The sequence below is a fragment of the Pan paniscus genome, chromosome 5 (assembly GCF_029289425.2).
Source record: "Pan paniscus chromosome 5, NHGRI_mPanPan1-v2.0_pri, whole genome shotgun sequence".
Taxonomy (NCBI): Eukaryota; Metazoa; Chordata; class Mammalia; order Primates; family Hominidae; genus Pan; species Pan paniscus.
Window position 1 is genome coordinate 42190303 of NC_073254.2, and position 15455 is coordinate 42205757.

Consider the following 15455-nt stretch of genomic DNA (forward strand, 5'->3'; position numbering starts at 1 on the left):
ACTAAAGCCTGATAGCAAAAAATACTTTTTCAGCCAACAGCATTTGGATGCACAGTACAAGACTGGTTTGACAGAAAGGTAAAATACTATCTTCGCCCCAGAGATGGAGAGAAATTGTACTTATGCTGCATATATTAGAAGTAAGTGAGGTAAAAACAACAACGACAAAAAAAAAAAAAAAAAAAGAAAGAAAGAAAAGAAAAACAACTCTACAAAGGAAAGAATTACAAAGTTGCCCAGATTTTGCATTCGTAGTAATTAAAATCTCTGCTCTCCTGCATAAAGACCCAAAGAGCAGATTCTGTTTATCAGCACTTCCTACCTCCTCCATCATGTTCAGGGGACAAAAATGTTTCCGTGGACTTCACAAATTATTGAAAGAAACAATCCCTTCAGGACGGGCCCGATGGCTCACTCCTGTAATCCCAGTACTTTGGGAGATAGAAGCGGAAGGATAGCCTGAGCCCAGGAGTTCGAGACCATCCTGGGCATAACAGCGAAAACCCTGTCTCCCTCCAAAAAACAAACAAACAAAAATTTCGCTGCTGTGGTGGGGCGCACCTGTCGTCCTAGCTACCTGAGATCACCTGAGCCTGGGGAGGTCGAGGCTGTAGTGAGCTGTGATCCCGGAAAGTGGATTCTATTCCGCCTCCTCACCCAGAGGCAGATATATTGGGACTTGCATAGCTTCTAGGCCGTTTGACTAAGATCAAGTGTGCTATCGGGAGTTGTAGGAATTCATGGAATATATCAGGCCGAAAATTGATTTTGGTAATTTATGTAGAGAGCGTTTTCCCTGGGGAAAACAAAAGGTCCAGAAAAAGGGTACATACATATATCCTCGAGTAGGTTCCACCGAGACTTGAACTCGGATCGCTGGATTCAGAGTCCAGAGTGCTAACCATTACACCATGGAACCCCTCTTGGTACGTTTCACCCAAAAATTGCTCATGCTGGGTTATAGGCATTCTACCAAACGCATTTAATTTATCAAAGCAAAAATCCTTAGTTTATGCCCACTCAGAACACCCTTTCAAAGAAAACCCTGGGGGATCTATTTATTTATTTTTGCCGATTACATTGATCCATAAAGTCTCCCTTTCCCCTAACCCTCAATTAACTCAGAAACTTGGTGGTCCTGAGCCTTGCTTTCTTCATTAAGAAAAATTGAGCGACTTTTATACGTACCTGAACTGGACCGAACTTCTTCTATTCTTTCTGCAATTTAATGCTTAAAAGCTAGATTAAGTGGACGCTTCTAGTCCCCCATAAAAACGGGGAAATTAAGTCTTGGAGAACTCATGTCTTATCTGCAACTCTACTCAATTTCAGACACGGGATATTTTTCTCCACATAGGTGAGTTATCAGGTGTATTGCCTCTAGGAAAACAACCTTTAATATCTTGATTCCAGGGAATTCACAAAATAATTGAAGGTTCCGTGCGATCGACTGAGAATTATTTAAATTTGGCCTTCTCTCTATCAGGTAAACTAGTTGTAACAATTAAGAAAAAAAATTACTCAAGTGAAATTAAGCATAAAGCTGCTAAAAAAAAAAACTCTTTAAATTGAGGCTGCGTGATTCACTAACCTCAATATTGTAAATTGGAGGCAAATCTGCACCCACGCATGAAGCTATAATTCTGGTCAAACCGGTTGCCTGTGTCTCCCTGATCTCGGAGAGGTTATGATGATACAATTTTGGGAGACTATAGACAGCCATTTCTAGGTCAGGTGGAGTCAGCTAGGTTAAGAACGAGGCTCTTAGCCGGGCGTGTTGGTGGGAGCCTGTAGTCCCAGCTACTCGGAAGGCTGAGGCAGGGGAATGGCGTGAATCCAGGAGGCGGAGCTTGCAGTGAGCTGAGATCGCGCCACTGCACTCCAGCCTGGGCGACAGAGCGAGACTCAGTCTCAAAAAAAAAAAAAAAAAAAAAAAAAAAAAAAAGAACGAGGCTCATTTTAAAGCAGGGGTTGATTGGAACCTTTACTGCAACTTCTACTCAGCATCATCCGGAGTTTCTCATAAGATAAATTGTATTTGAATTATATTTTCATCATTTCTTTTGAGGAAGGAAACATGTAAAAGTATGTCTAAGTAACAGTATTTATTTAAAGTCCCAGTGGATATTCTAAAGCCTGTATAAATTGAACTCAGGTTTTTTTTCTCCTAAGCTTTTCTTATTGCAGTTGTTCATTTGGAGGTAGTGTCTGGGATTTCCAAATTATAGCTGTTACATAAGTCATTCTCCATCCAGAATTTCTGGCTTCTAGGACATAAAGAGATGAAGAGGCCGGGCACGGTGGCTCACGCCTGTAATCCCAATACTTTGGGAGGCCGAGGCGGGAGGATCACGAGGTCAGGAATTCGAGACTAGCCTGACCAAAATGGTGAAACCCCGTCTCTACTAAAAACACAAAAATTAGCCGGGCGTGCTGGCGCACGCCTGTAATCCCAGCTACTCAGGAGGCTGAGACAGGAGAATCCCTTGAATCCAGGAGGCGGAGGTTGCAGTGAGCCGAGATAGTGTCACTGCACTCCAACCTGGGCAAAATCGCGCCGCTGCACTCCAGCCTGGGCAACAGAGCGAGACTCAATCTCAAAAAAAAAAAAAAAAAAAAAAAAAGAGATGGAGAAAAAAAAAATCCAGGAGTTCATGGAAGTAAAAGGAGGAGCAGATAAAACCACAATTTTAGTGTAATATTTTAGTGTAATATGCCTCTCTGAAAAACTAATAAAAACATAAATGGAAAAGTAACTGTAAAGCAAAATAATGCAGTCCATATAACATACATATATAGAGAACAGTGCATATATCGACTTCAGGATTCAAACTTTTTTCAAACATACATCGAATTATCTCAAATTTGACATTTTACCAGACCATAAAGCAATGCTCCAAAAACATAACAGGGTTAGATACATGCTATTATTTCACAGCAATAAAACTGTGTCAGAAATCAAAATATAAAAATTAAAAATTGTATTTATTTGCAAAATGATAAAAACACTTCTAAATAATTCATGGTTTAAAGAAAAAATATCCATCAAAATTAGGACCTATTTTGAAATAAATGATAATAAAAATAGTACATATCAAAATATGTAGTATGCAGCTGGAAATGCACTAAGAAATCCTTAAGTACTATAGTATATAAATAAAATAAGATTAGTGATCTAAGCATGTATTACATGAAATTAGTGACCAATCAATAATTTACTCCCAAGAGAATTTTAGAGAAAGAAATAATGAGGCAAAGAGCAGATATTAATTCATTATTAATGCAAACAGCAGACATTAATACGAAATAGAGATGATCAACAAAGTCAATAAAGTGGCCATCTTTTTATCTTTTTTGATTTTTATTGTGATAAAATACACAAAACATAAAAGTTATAACTTTAACCGTTTATCAGTGTACAGTTAAGTGGCATTAAGTATGTTGCATTATTGTGCAACCATCCCCACCATCTATCTCCAGAAATTTTTACATCTTCCCTATACTTGTTAACCAATAAGTCCCCATTTCCCCTGCATTTTTAGTAACAATAATATCAGGTTTTTGGAAAGAGATTGATAAACTCATTAAAAAATAATATGGAAGTGAAAACGACTAAAGTAGCCTAACTCATCTTGAAAAAGGAAAGCAAAGTTAGCGGACTTACTTTACCAAACAGAAAGATAGAAAGGTAACATAATTTTTAAAAACATGACATTGCCCAAAGATAGACAATACCACGACGTAGAATCCAGTCTTTGAATAAATGGTGAATATCTAAAAGGAAAAAAAAAGTGATCAGATAATTATCTACAAGGAAAAAATTAAATTTACCTCTTTCACATTATCCACTAAGCCATTTCCAGATTGACTGTAGATCTGAATATAAAAGTAAGCAAACAAAGCTTGTAGAATACAACATCGGGCAATATCTTTATGACTTTGACCCAAGGAAATATTTTCTAGACCTGATGCTAAAAGCGTTAGTCATAAAGGGCAATCCTTCCTGTCTAGATCTTCAAGTCCTTCAGTTCTGAGAATTTTTCTTATATTTCTTGGTAAAATTATCCTCCATTTTTCCTTTGTCTTGCTGGAACTCCCAGTAATCAGATGATATTGAATCTCTGGAATGGGTTGTTCAATTTTCTTTCCACTACTATTTTCCATCTTTGATGTTTTCCTACTGTTTTTGAGGTAGTTCTAAACTGTAACTTCCAAATTTTTCATTAAATGTTTTTCTTTTCCCCTGCTACTTTATTCTTTATTTCTAGGAGATCTTGTTTCATTATCATAAAAAGATAGTACCCCAAGTTACTATTTCCTGGTGAGATGAAGTGTGTTTTACATTTTTTCTCCTATCAAACACAACTATAAGTTATGGGCAGAATGCATGAAATAACTATTTGAAGACTCTGATAATAAAAGAGTAAACAAAAGAGTGTAAGGATGGAAAAAGAACACCAGAATTATCCTATGTTTTCTCCCCAAATTGAGTATAGATGTAATGCAATTGCTATCAAAATTCCAGTAGAATTTTTTGGAGATAGAGAAAAGCTGATTCTAAACTTTATATGGACAGATGAAAGAATTAGAATAGCTAAATCAATTTTGAAAAAATGCAGTGAATATTCACATTACCTGATTTTCAGATTTAATACCAACTTCAGTAATCAAGATAGTAAGGTATTGGCAGAAATATAAACATGTAGATCAATTGATCAGAACAGAGATTCCAGAAATAAATTCACACAAATATGGCGAATTGATTTTTGACAAAGGTGCAAATAAAATAAATGAAGAAATTGAAATTGTTCGACAAATAATATTGGGACAATGGGCTATCCATATGCAAAGGAAAGAAAGAAAGGAGAGAAAAGGAGAGAAAGAAAGGAAGGAAAAAAAGTAAGGAAGGCGTGGAAGAAAGAAGTGGAAGGAAAAGTGGAAGGAAGAAAGAAAAGATATCCTAACATAAATCTAACAATTTATACAAAAATTAACTAAAAAATTGATCATATATGCAAATGTAAACATAAAACTATAAAACTGTTAAAAGAAAACATAACAGAATATCCACATGACCTTGAGTTGGGTGATGAGTTCTTAGATATGGCACTTTCCAAAAAAGAAAAAAAAAATACATTGGACTTAATCAACTTTTAACACATTTGCTCTGCAAAAGAAACTGTTAAGACATTGAAAAAAATAAAGACTGGCAGAAAATATTTGTAAGTCATGTATCTGATGGAGAAATTTTATCTAGAATATATAAAGAATCCTTAAAACTCAGCAATAAGAAAACAACCCAATAAAAATTGGGTAAAGGCATAAACACTTTACCAAACAGAGTATAAGGATGGCAAATAAGCACACAAAAAATGTTTGACATCATTAGCCATTATGAAATGCAACTTTTTTTTCACAATTGCCCCAAACTGGAAACAAATGTCACACAACACAAATGTCCTTCAATGAGTGGATAAACTGTGGTACATCCGTGCAATGGAATTCTATTCAAGAGCAAAAAGGAATGAAATTTTGATATTTGTAACAACTTGGGAAAATCTTCATTTATTTCTTTTTTTTGAGACGGTGTCTTCCTCTGTAGCCCAGGCTGGAGTGCAGCAGCGCGATTTAGGCTCACTGCAAGCTCCGCCTCCCGGGTTCGCGCCATTTTCCTGGCTCAGCCTTCCGAGTAGCTGGGACTACAGGCGCCCGCCACCACGCCCGGCTAATTTTTTGTATTTTTAGTAGAGACAGGGTTTCATCGTGTTAGCCAGGATGGTCTCGATCTCCTGACCTCGTGATCCGTCCTCCTCGGCCTCCCAAAGTGCTGGGATTACAGGCGTGAGCCACCGCTCCCAGCCAACTTGGGTAAATCTTAAGGCATTATGCTAAGCAAAAGAAGCTGATCTCAAAAAGTTACATATTGTATGATTCCATTTATATGACATTTTCCAAAAGGCCAAAATATACAAATGGAAAGAGTATTTATGATTGTCAGCTGCTATGTGTGGGATTAGGATGAGACTATAAAGGAACAGTGCTAGGGAGGCTTATGGACTGATAGAACTGGTGTGTATCCTGATATGGTAATGGGTGTGTGTATATACATGTAAGTGCTTTTTAAAAGTCAATTTTACTTAATACTTTTTAAAAATACAGATAGCTCCCATTTGTGGCATAGACTGTACATTCTCCATGGTTTCTGTGAGAAACACTTTCACCGAGCTCTTGAAAGAGTTTATTTTGAGCAGGGTTTGGAGGAGAGAAAACCCGGTGAGACCCTGGAGCACTGCACGTTGCCAGTGAAGGAGGATTACTGTGGTTACTAGCTTATTTACTTCGGGCAGCTCAGCGACATTTTGACAGCAAACACATACACCGCCAGGGTAGGATTAGAGAGGGGCTAACGATGATATAAGTGCTCCTGTTGGTTCCGCTTTACATTAACCAGAGGGGTGAAAGATGATACAAGTTTTCCTGTATTTTCCGTATTATATTAACCTGACCCCATTTTAGGGTAAAATTTCTAGCGTAGTCGGCAGGATTCGAACCTGCGCGGGGAGACCCCAATGGATTTCTAGTCCATCGCCTTAACCACTCGGCCACGACTACAGACATGACAGCACAACTACAGACATGACAGAATTTCGGAAGCACTAAGATAAGTGTATCCACCACACGAGCATCTTTATTTTGAACAAACCGGGTCAATTCAGAAACCAGCTCCCCTGGGGGCAAGTTTGGCTCTGTGCTGGTTGCTGGAGTCCTCGAAACTGAAAACAAATTTACTCACCACGGAGGTGGAGTCCGGCCTTAATCCTAGTTTTAAACCTGGGACCTTTTGCTAGACGATGGGACCTTCTGCTAGAACTTCCAGGAGACCAACCTCTTCTCACTGAATGACACTGTTGCTTAATGGATTTCAGAAAAGGAAATGCTCCCTCAGCTAAGCTGAGGGAGAGAAAAACGATACAGAAAACCTCTGGATCTTCTCACTTGGTGTCCCTAAGCCCCTAAATGTAAACCTAAAATATTTATCTCATTGTGTTTGGGAAATTGTTTTGCAAATGGCAATGCGCTCTCACTTTCCAGACGGGTTAAGAAGAAATTTGCAAGTAAAGCCGGCCCGTGAGTTCTTTTCCTGGAAAATCCTAGATCCTAACAGATCCTAGTTACTTTCTAAAAAATTGACCACTTGGTTTAATTTTGTGAACAATGCAATGGTTGATCAAACCAATTTAACCAATAAAGCACATGTCCAGTTCTCCTTTTTACGTTTGTAACTCGCCAGTTCCTTTAGCAGAATGTCCAGATGCTCTATAGAGATGAAATGAAATGAAAAAAACAAAAACAAAAAACCAAAAAAACAAAAAACTCTAAATGTGGATGCCAGATCCCAAGATGCATAGATGTACAGATCCCACTTTATGGTCAGAAAAATGTTAATCGGCAAAATGAATTTGATGCATCTTGAGAAAGCTAATTGTTTGGTTTTAATATATTATATTTAACCGGAAGTAACAAAGTGCCTTTTACATAGCATTCTATTTAATTCATATATCACGGAGAAAATTTTTTTCCAGAAAACTGAATCTTTTTCAAAATCAAATAATTTCCTTTTATCTGTACCTAGAGAAGGTTAATTATGTCATGACTGATAAACAGAATAAATGTGGTCATGGAAAGTAAGAATGCATCACACTTACTTTCTATATATAGATCTTTATATCGAACAAGAGCATTACTAATGTGTTTTTCTATTGGCCATCTTTGGAAAACGTGCAGTCATTTGCTTTAAAAGATTGTATAATGTATTTTAAATCTTTATTTTCAGCTGGGCGCGGTGGCTCACACCTGTAATCCCAGCACTCTGGGAGGCCGAGGCGGATAGATCACCTGAGGTTAGGAGTTCCAGACCAGCCTGACCAATATGATGAAACCCTGTCTCTACTAAAAATACAAAAATTAGCTGGGCGTGGTGGCATATGCCTGTAATCCCAGCTACTCCGGAGGCTGAGACAGGAGGATTACTTGAACTCGGGAGGCGGAGATTGCAGTGAGCCGAGACTGAGCCATTGCACTCCAGCCACTCCAGCCTGGGCAACTAGAGTAAAATTCCTTCTCAAAAATAAATACATAAATAAATATTTATTTATTTTCTGCCTGTCCCTTTAGGACTATTTTTGGAGCAGGCCTCTGTCATGAGGGTTTCTGAAAAATTATTTGAAAGTCGCAAACTTTTGTTATGAATAAAAAGTTTATAAGAATTTTTAATCAAAATATATATGCAAAATAATGTTTAAAGTTCTATTAAATATTCTCAGGTGAGAAGGACAAAGAAGGCTTCATGAATTCTACAAACCTCTAAATGCTCATTAGAGGTAACATGCTCATTAGAGGAATTATTTCAGTAACTAACAAATTCAAAAAGCATATGATTGTGAAAGTTACTGAACAAGACAGTTGATCAAACCAAGGACTACTTAAGGAAAACATTCAACGACATCAAAGTCCTTGGATCTACATTTCGAGGGTTCATCTTTCTTGTGTCAATATGTGAAATAAATGTCTCTCTTTCTTTCTCTCTCTTTTTCTTTTCTTTCTTTTTTGAGACGGAATTTAGCTCTTGTTGCCCAGGCTGGAGTGCAATGGCATGATCTCGGCTCACCGCAACCTCCGTCTCCCGGGTTTAAGCGATTCTCCTGCCTCAGACTCAGCTACTGCCGAGTAGCTGAGATTACAGCCATGCGCCACCACGCCCCGCTAATTTTGTATTTTTAGTAGAGACAGGGTTTCTCTATGTTGATCAGGCTGGTCGCGAACTCCCAACTTCAGGTGATCCGCCCGCCTGGGCCTCCCAAAGTGTTCGGATTAGAGGCGTGAGCCACCGCGCCCGGTCTTAATCTTAATTAATTAGAAAAATTTGCCGGGCGCGGTGGCTCACGCCTGTAATCCCACCATTGTGGGAGGCTGAGGTGGGCGAATCACCTGAGGACGGGAGTTCGAGAACAGCCTGACCAACAAGGAGAAACCCCATTTCTACTAAAAATACAAAAAAAATTACCTGGGCGTGGTAGCGCACGCCTGTAATCCCAGCTACTCGGGAGACTGAGGGAGGAGAATCGTTTAAACCCGCGAGGCGGACGGAGGTTGCGGTGAGCCAAGATCGTGCCACTGCACTCCAGCCTGGGCAACAAGAGCGAAACTGCTTCTAAAAAAAAAAAAAAGAAAGAAAGAAAGAAAAAGAAATCTTGCGTAATGATAGCTAACTCACACTTAGGGGTGTGGAGGGGAGGAGAAAGAACACTCATAATCCCACCTCCCCGAAACCAGCAATAGTAGCACATTGGTCTCTTTTCCTCCTCTCCCCATATTTTGAAGTCATATAGAATATAAAGTGTGCCAACATCCTCCAGCCAAAAATATTCAGAAATACACCTGTAGTTGAATAAATTAGGTTAATTATTCCTTACAGCAAGCAAGAACACACACCATAAGGAAGCGTAGGGCACCTCGGTAAGATTATTATAAAGTATTAATACTTACAGGATCTACACATCTTGTGTTAGGTGATTTTAGGGGAAGCTTTAAAGAAGCAGAGATTGTTCTTGATTAGATGCTGTCTGAAAGCAGTGGGGAATTCTGTAATTAGATAGCTTAACAGATCTTATCTAGAAGGAGTAAAAACAGAGCTAGACTAGCTTCTTGGAAAACCTGTTCTCTGGGACTGTGCGTTTTCTTTTGGCTCCTATGTCCTCCCTCCCTTGGAAAGAGACTTCTTTGGAACACCCATCCCTCCTTCACTAAGGAGCAGAGCGTGAACTTTTTCTGAAGGAGAGACAGTCACAGAATCCTCCTTTTTCAGTTAGGCTCCTCTGGTCAGCTCTTCACAGACTCTGCCGGCTTTCCTGTTCAAATGCACTTTTGTTTTGGGGTTTTTTGGTCTGTTTGTTTTTTGAGACGAAGTCTCACTCTGTCGCCCAGTCTGGAGTGTGCAGTAGCGCGATCTCGGCTCACTGCAACTTCCGTCTCCCGGGTTCAAGTGATTCTCGTGCCTCAGCCTCCTGAGTAGCTGGAATCACAGGCGCGCACCACCACGCCGAGCTAATGTTTTTGTATTTTTAGTGGAGATGGGGTTTCACCATGTTGGCCAGACTGGTCTCAAACTCCTGACCTCAAGTTATCCGCCCCCCTCGGCCTCCCACAGAGCTTTGATTACAGGCGTGAGCCACCACGCCCCGCCTCAACTACACTTTTGAATACATAGTAATCCTTTGAGCTAGGGAAGAAGCAGCCCAGGTTAATGCCATCAGAGTCATAGTCCCAAAGTTGATGAGAAATGAGAGTCGAACCACACTTAATTGGAAAGAAATTGGATTTTTAAAAATCTACAAGCAAAAGTGAATCCACTAAAAATTAGATAGCTCTAATTTATTTTCCTTTTTTTTTTTGAAACGGAGTCTCGCGAGTCTCGCTCTGTTGCCAGGTTGGAGTGCACTGGCGATCTCGGCTCACTGAACCTCCGCCTCCTGGGTTCAAGCGATTCTTGTGCCTCAGCCTCCCTATTAGTGCCGGCCACCAAGCCCGGCTAATTTTTGTATTTTCAATAGAGACTGGGTTTCACCATGTTGGCCAGGATGGTCTCGATCTCCTGACCTCGTGATCCTCCCTCCTCGGCCTCCCAAAATGTTGAGATTACAGGCGTGAGCCACCACGCCTGGCCTCAAATTTCATGTTAGTAAGAATTATGTCAAATGCCTCCCTTATGCAGCGTAGAGACCACAGAGGGAAATTCTTTGACGTAATCTGTACCCTCCCTACCTCTTCCATCACTTCAGAGAATGAGAGCCTTTCTGTGGGCTTCATAAAAGACTCAGTAAAAAGAAAAAGAGATTCGGAGGCTTATTGGCTGGTTTTCAATTCTGAAGAAGGAAGGGTGGTTCCTCTCCAAGGAACTAAGGTCTCCATGGGCAGTGTGGTCCGTGGAAGAAACCAAGGTCTGAGAAAGCGATGCCGGCCGGGAGGGGAGAGGGGAGTGGGAAGCGAGTGTGCCCCGAAACCCGTGATAAGTAACCTGGGCTTCGAGGCTCTAGGGATGCAAGAACTTTTCCCCCCAGCTCAATCTTCAGCTCCGGTTTAAAACTCCTTTCTGCGATGCGTTTTTGCAAACAGTTCAGAGCTCGCATTTTGCTTTGTTTTGCTTCCTGCAAATTTCAGAATTAATTACAGTATTTTCTTTTCTGGATGCGATATAAAGTTGAGATGTCATCGGGCCAGAGAAGTTCCTCACTGTCTATAGTTAACTAGCGTATAGGGACGAATGAATGACCTTAAAGCTCTTAACCATTGGATTCGATCTCGCCGTGGAGGCATGGATTCCAACCCTCCAGTGACAGTCGTATTTGTTTCTGTCACATTGCACCAAGCCATCTTTGGGTCGCAGATCACCTGAGATTTCTTCTCTTCCCTCCACAATTCTCCTCCCGTTTCTCAGACCACAAATGGTCGCCAGTTTCACTTCGCCAAACTTGGATTCTCCCGCGCTTGAGCGTCACTTTCAACGACTTCATTCCTTTCTGTCCAGGACGACAAGAAGCCACTTAATTGACCGCCCCTAACGGAGCAAGTACCGCTGGGCCACACCGTCTCACTGAAAGGCGGAAAAGCAAAGAAAATGGCGTTTTTACATCTCAGTCCAAACAGCCGCTAAAAGAAAATTCCCAAGTTAGAAAACCTGGGAGAGTTCTAAAGCCACCTGGACGCAGTAAATTTGTGCCACAATGTCATCGTTTGCTCTGTGAGCTTGTTGACAAAACTCACGAAACTCCTTCTTAAACACAAACAAAAACACAGATCTGAAAAAGAACGAACAAGAAGGGCCTATCTTTCGAGAGAAAACTCTGGACTGGAGCTAGAGGAAAGGGACTTACGGTGCTCGGCTATGTATTAAAAATACCATCCATTGTCAAATGTTGGAAATTCCTCAGATTCCATTCTGTGAAATCAACTGTCCCAAGCATGGAGTTGGAGAGACCAGATTAAATGAGATATGGATTTTGATCCTTGGTCAAACTATTCCTTTTCTCCCCCCATGTATACATTTAATAACATGAAAGCTATGAAAGATGCAAAAACACAAAATGAACGTAGTATCCCTTTTACACCTTAATATTAGTGGGGGCAATGAACACACAACTAAAGCAATAAAATGTCTTTGGAAAACAGGAAGGGAAGGGCCCAAGCTTGATCTGAGAAACCCAGCAATTGCTAAAATAGCAGTGCAGCATTTAGTGAAGTCTCTTCTGCCAGTGGCTCCCATATGTCCATACCTTGGAATGCTTTTGGCTGGTGCTTCAAGAACAGACCATGGACCTAGCCTCCTAGCTTCCCCCAAAGGAATTCCTGCAGAAGACTATGGGAAAAGCTTCTTTGTGATCTGCTTTGTTTGGAATGATGGAAAACATGAGAAGTGAAAGGTATCCTCTCATCCCCAGAACATCACCATAATAGCGAGGATAATGACTCAATAGAGTTTCTTTTTTTAATTGTATTTTTATGTTTTTCTAATAACCTTAACATGTACATGTTTTTTTCCTAATAAACTTAAGATGGAAGTTTCAACTTTGCATAATGCTTCATACTTTTTCAAAGCATTTTCATGTTATTTTATTTTTTATTTATTTGTTTGAGATGGAGTCTGGCTCTGTCACCCAAGATGGAGTGCAGTGGCGCCATCTCCGCTCACTGCAACCTCCGCCTCCCAGGTTCAAGCGATTCTCCTGCCTCAGCCTCCCAAGTAGCTGGAACTATAGGCATGCGCCACCATGCCCAGCTTATTTTAGTATTTTTAAGTAGAGATTGGGTTTCGCCATGTTGGCCAGGCTGATCTCAAACTCCTGACCTCAGGTGATCCGCTCGCCTCAGCCTCCCAAAGTGCTGGGATTACACGCATGAGCCACAGCGCCTGGCCTCATGTATGGTATTTTAATCAGCCCATGCAATAGCCTTTTGACTTACAACAAAGAAAGCAGAAACCATAAGGAACTTGCCTTAGATCATACAGCCAGTTAGTGGGGCGAGCATCCACAGTGCATGGTTGGCCCAGCATTTCCAGCCCATCACTAAATACCTCTCTATCCTGTTGTCACCTTCTCGGACTTCTCACTCTCCATATCCAGGCTGCTTGTCAGTTCACAACGCAATCTAACTATATAGTTTTCAAAAGGAGAAAAATACAAATCCTTCTTTGACAAGTACATAAAGATGCAAAAATAATTGTGGCACTCTTCTTTATTGCTTGTTTATGGATGTCTTTCCCAGATGAAAACACCCTGCTGGGGAATAATCCTGCTGGAATAATTCCCCAGTCCTGCTGGGGAATAATCCATTGAACTGTTATTTCTTTGTACACAGAATATTCCTTAGTAATAGCAGGACCCTCACACCAGGAAATTATTTGCTAAATATTTCCCACTGTCTCACAGCTTGATCTGTCAATTTTTCCCAGACATAAAACATCTGGGCTGGTATGATAAAACACAGTACATTAAAAAAGATGTTCCCCAGATGTAGAAGAGGACAGCTGTCCTCAGGATCTGTCACGGGGCCAGCTGGGGGCTTTCATATTTCCCCAAGACCCTTTTCCAGCTGCATCTCAGCATAGCTTTTATATGACTGGATAGCTGCATAAATCGCTAAAAAGATAGCCATGGAGAAATAGTGGTGACTCCAAGCTATATGGTCATGTGATGATTTTCAAGGCCTGCTCATAGAAAAATGGGGTGGGATGATCCACTTCCCAGTGTTTTCACTCAGATGAAGGACTTCACAGGACTTCACACTTCTTCAGTGTAGAACTCATTCTCTTCTCCAGTGTGACAGACACACCACTGAGTCCTCAGCTTTAGGAAAAAAAATCTGTAGAAATCCTACTTATACAAGTTCTGTCTTGCAAAGAGTTACTGGCCCCAAATGTTTATTCGGGGAGGTAACTGGGAGAAAAGCTCATTCCATGCCAGGTTTAGAAAAATCTGAGTAAATACTCCGTAGTCATGCAAACTTACAAGTGAAAATGATGAGTGTTAAGTAGAAAACAACCAGCGACAACAACAGCAAAATCCCAACTCTGCGTTTCTTTTTCTTTTTTCTTTCTTTCTTTTCTTTTTTCTTTTTTTTTTTTGAGACAGAGTCTCGCTCTATCACCCAGGTTGGGGGTGCAGTGGTGCAGTCTCGGCTCACTGAAACCTCTGCCTCCCTGGTTCAAGCGAATCTCCTGCCTCAGCCTCCGGAGTAGCTGGGTCTGCAGGCGCGCACCACCATGCCCGGCTAATTTTTGTATTTTCAGTAGAGATGGAGTTTCACCATGTTGGGCAGGCTGGTCTCGAACCCCTGACCTAGTGATCCGCCCACGTCGGCCTCCCAAAGTGCTGGGATTACAGGCGTGAGCCACCGTGCCCGGCTCCAGCTTTGTATTTCTTAAAATTCTCTACGGTGTTTAGGGCATCCTGTCACTCTCAGGATCACCTTGCCACTTAGGTTTCTCTGCCCTTCCGGTGCCTGCAGAGTGCACTTGTATGTCCACGGGTTGCAGCTGGTAGTGTTTCGGATCTTCAGGGAATAGGGTCTTTCACTGGGACCCCAGAAGAGCCATTTTGGCCCTTCTGATGATAGCGCTGTCCTCTGAGGCGCAGATCTTCCTGGGGTGCCTGCACCCTCTCTTCACCACCCTCCAATAGCTTGACCCAGGAGACCATGTAGGGCACCTGCGGTTCCGAGGGGACGGTGCAGGGCAAGTCCACATCCTCAGAGCAAGCCACCTGCACCTCCCATGTTGCGGGCGCCAGGCTATAGGGTTTACTGGTTTATTATAAAGGATATCGCAAAGGATACAAATGAAGAGGCACGCAGTGCAAGGTATGGGAGAAGGGGCGCCGAGCTTCCAAGCACTCTCTGGGCGTGCCACCCTCCAGAAACCTCCACGTGTTCAGCTGTCCGGAAGCTCTCCAATTATTCTGGAGACGGAGTCTCGCTTTTTTTTTTTTTTTTTTTTTTGAGACGGAATCTCGCTAAATTATTCTTTATTTCTTGGCACAAGTGAAAATAGTTATTGAAAGGCTCAGTAACTCCTCCGTGTCAGGGATTGCGTATCCCTTGTGTTGTCTCATTTTTGTGTTTATTGAACTTTCACGGTGACTGAAGCAGAATGTTTTCAGGAGACTTATTACATGAATAGTCAAATTAATTAGCAACCTCAGGACAAAACGGGGGGAGCTCAAGCAGGCTCTGTGGCGCAATGGATAGCGCATTGGACTTCTAGCCTAAATCAAGAGATTCAAAGGTTGCGGGTTCGAGTCCCGCCAGAGTCGCATGTTGTATTTTGTGATCTGAGTGGATACCTGTACCAGTAATTTCTCCTTATATTAATTAATTGGACGTTTTTCCCAGTCAGCGAATCC

At 41.2% G+C, this 15455-nt stretch overlaps 3 non-coding genes across 3 annotated transcripts; 1 reads left to right on the forward strand and 2 right to left on the reverse strand.

Moving 5' to 3' along the window:
• Positions 1-847: 847 nt before the first annotated feature.
• TRNAQ-CUG (transfer RNA glutamine (anticodon CUG)) lies at positions 848-919 on the reverse strand. The gene has a single exon. It is a non-coding gene; the product is annotated as a tRNA-Gln (tRNA).
• A 5611-nt stretch (positions 920-6530) lies between these two features.
• On the reverse strand, positions 6531-6612 carry TRNAS-AGA (transfer RNA serine (anticodon AGA)). Its single transcript has one exon. It is a non-coding gene; the product is annotated as a tRNA-Ser (tRNA).
• Positions 6613-15278: 8666 nt separating this feature from the next.
• On the forward strand, positions 15279-15365 carry TRNAR-UCU (transfer RNA arginine (anticodon UCU)). The gene is given in 2 exon segments: positions 15279-15315; positions 15330-15365. It is a non-coding gene; the product is annotated as a tRNA-Arg (tRNA).
• Positions 15366-15455: the final 90 nt, after the last annotated feature.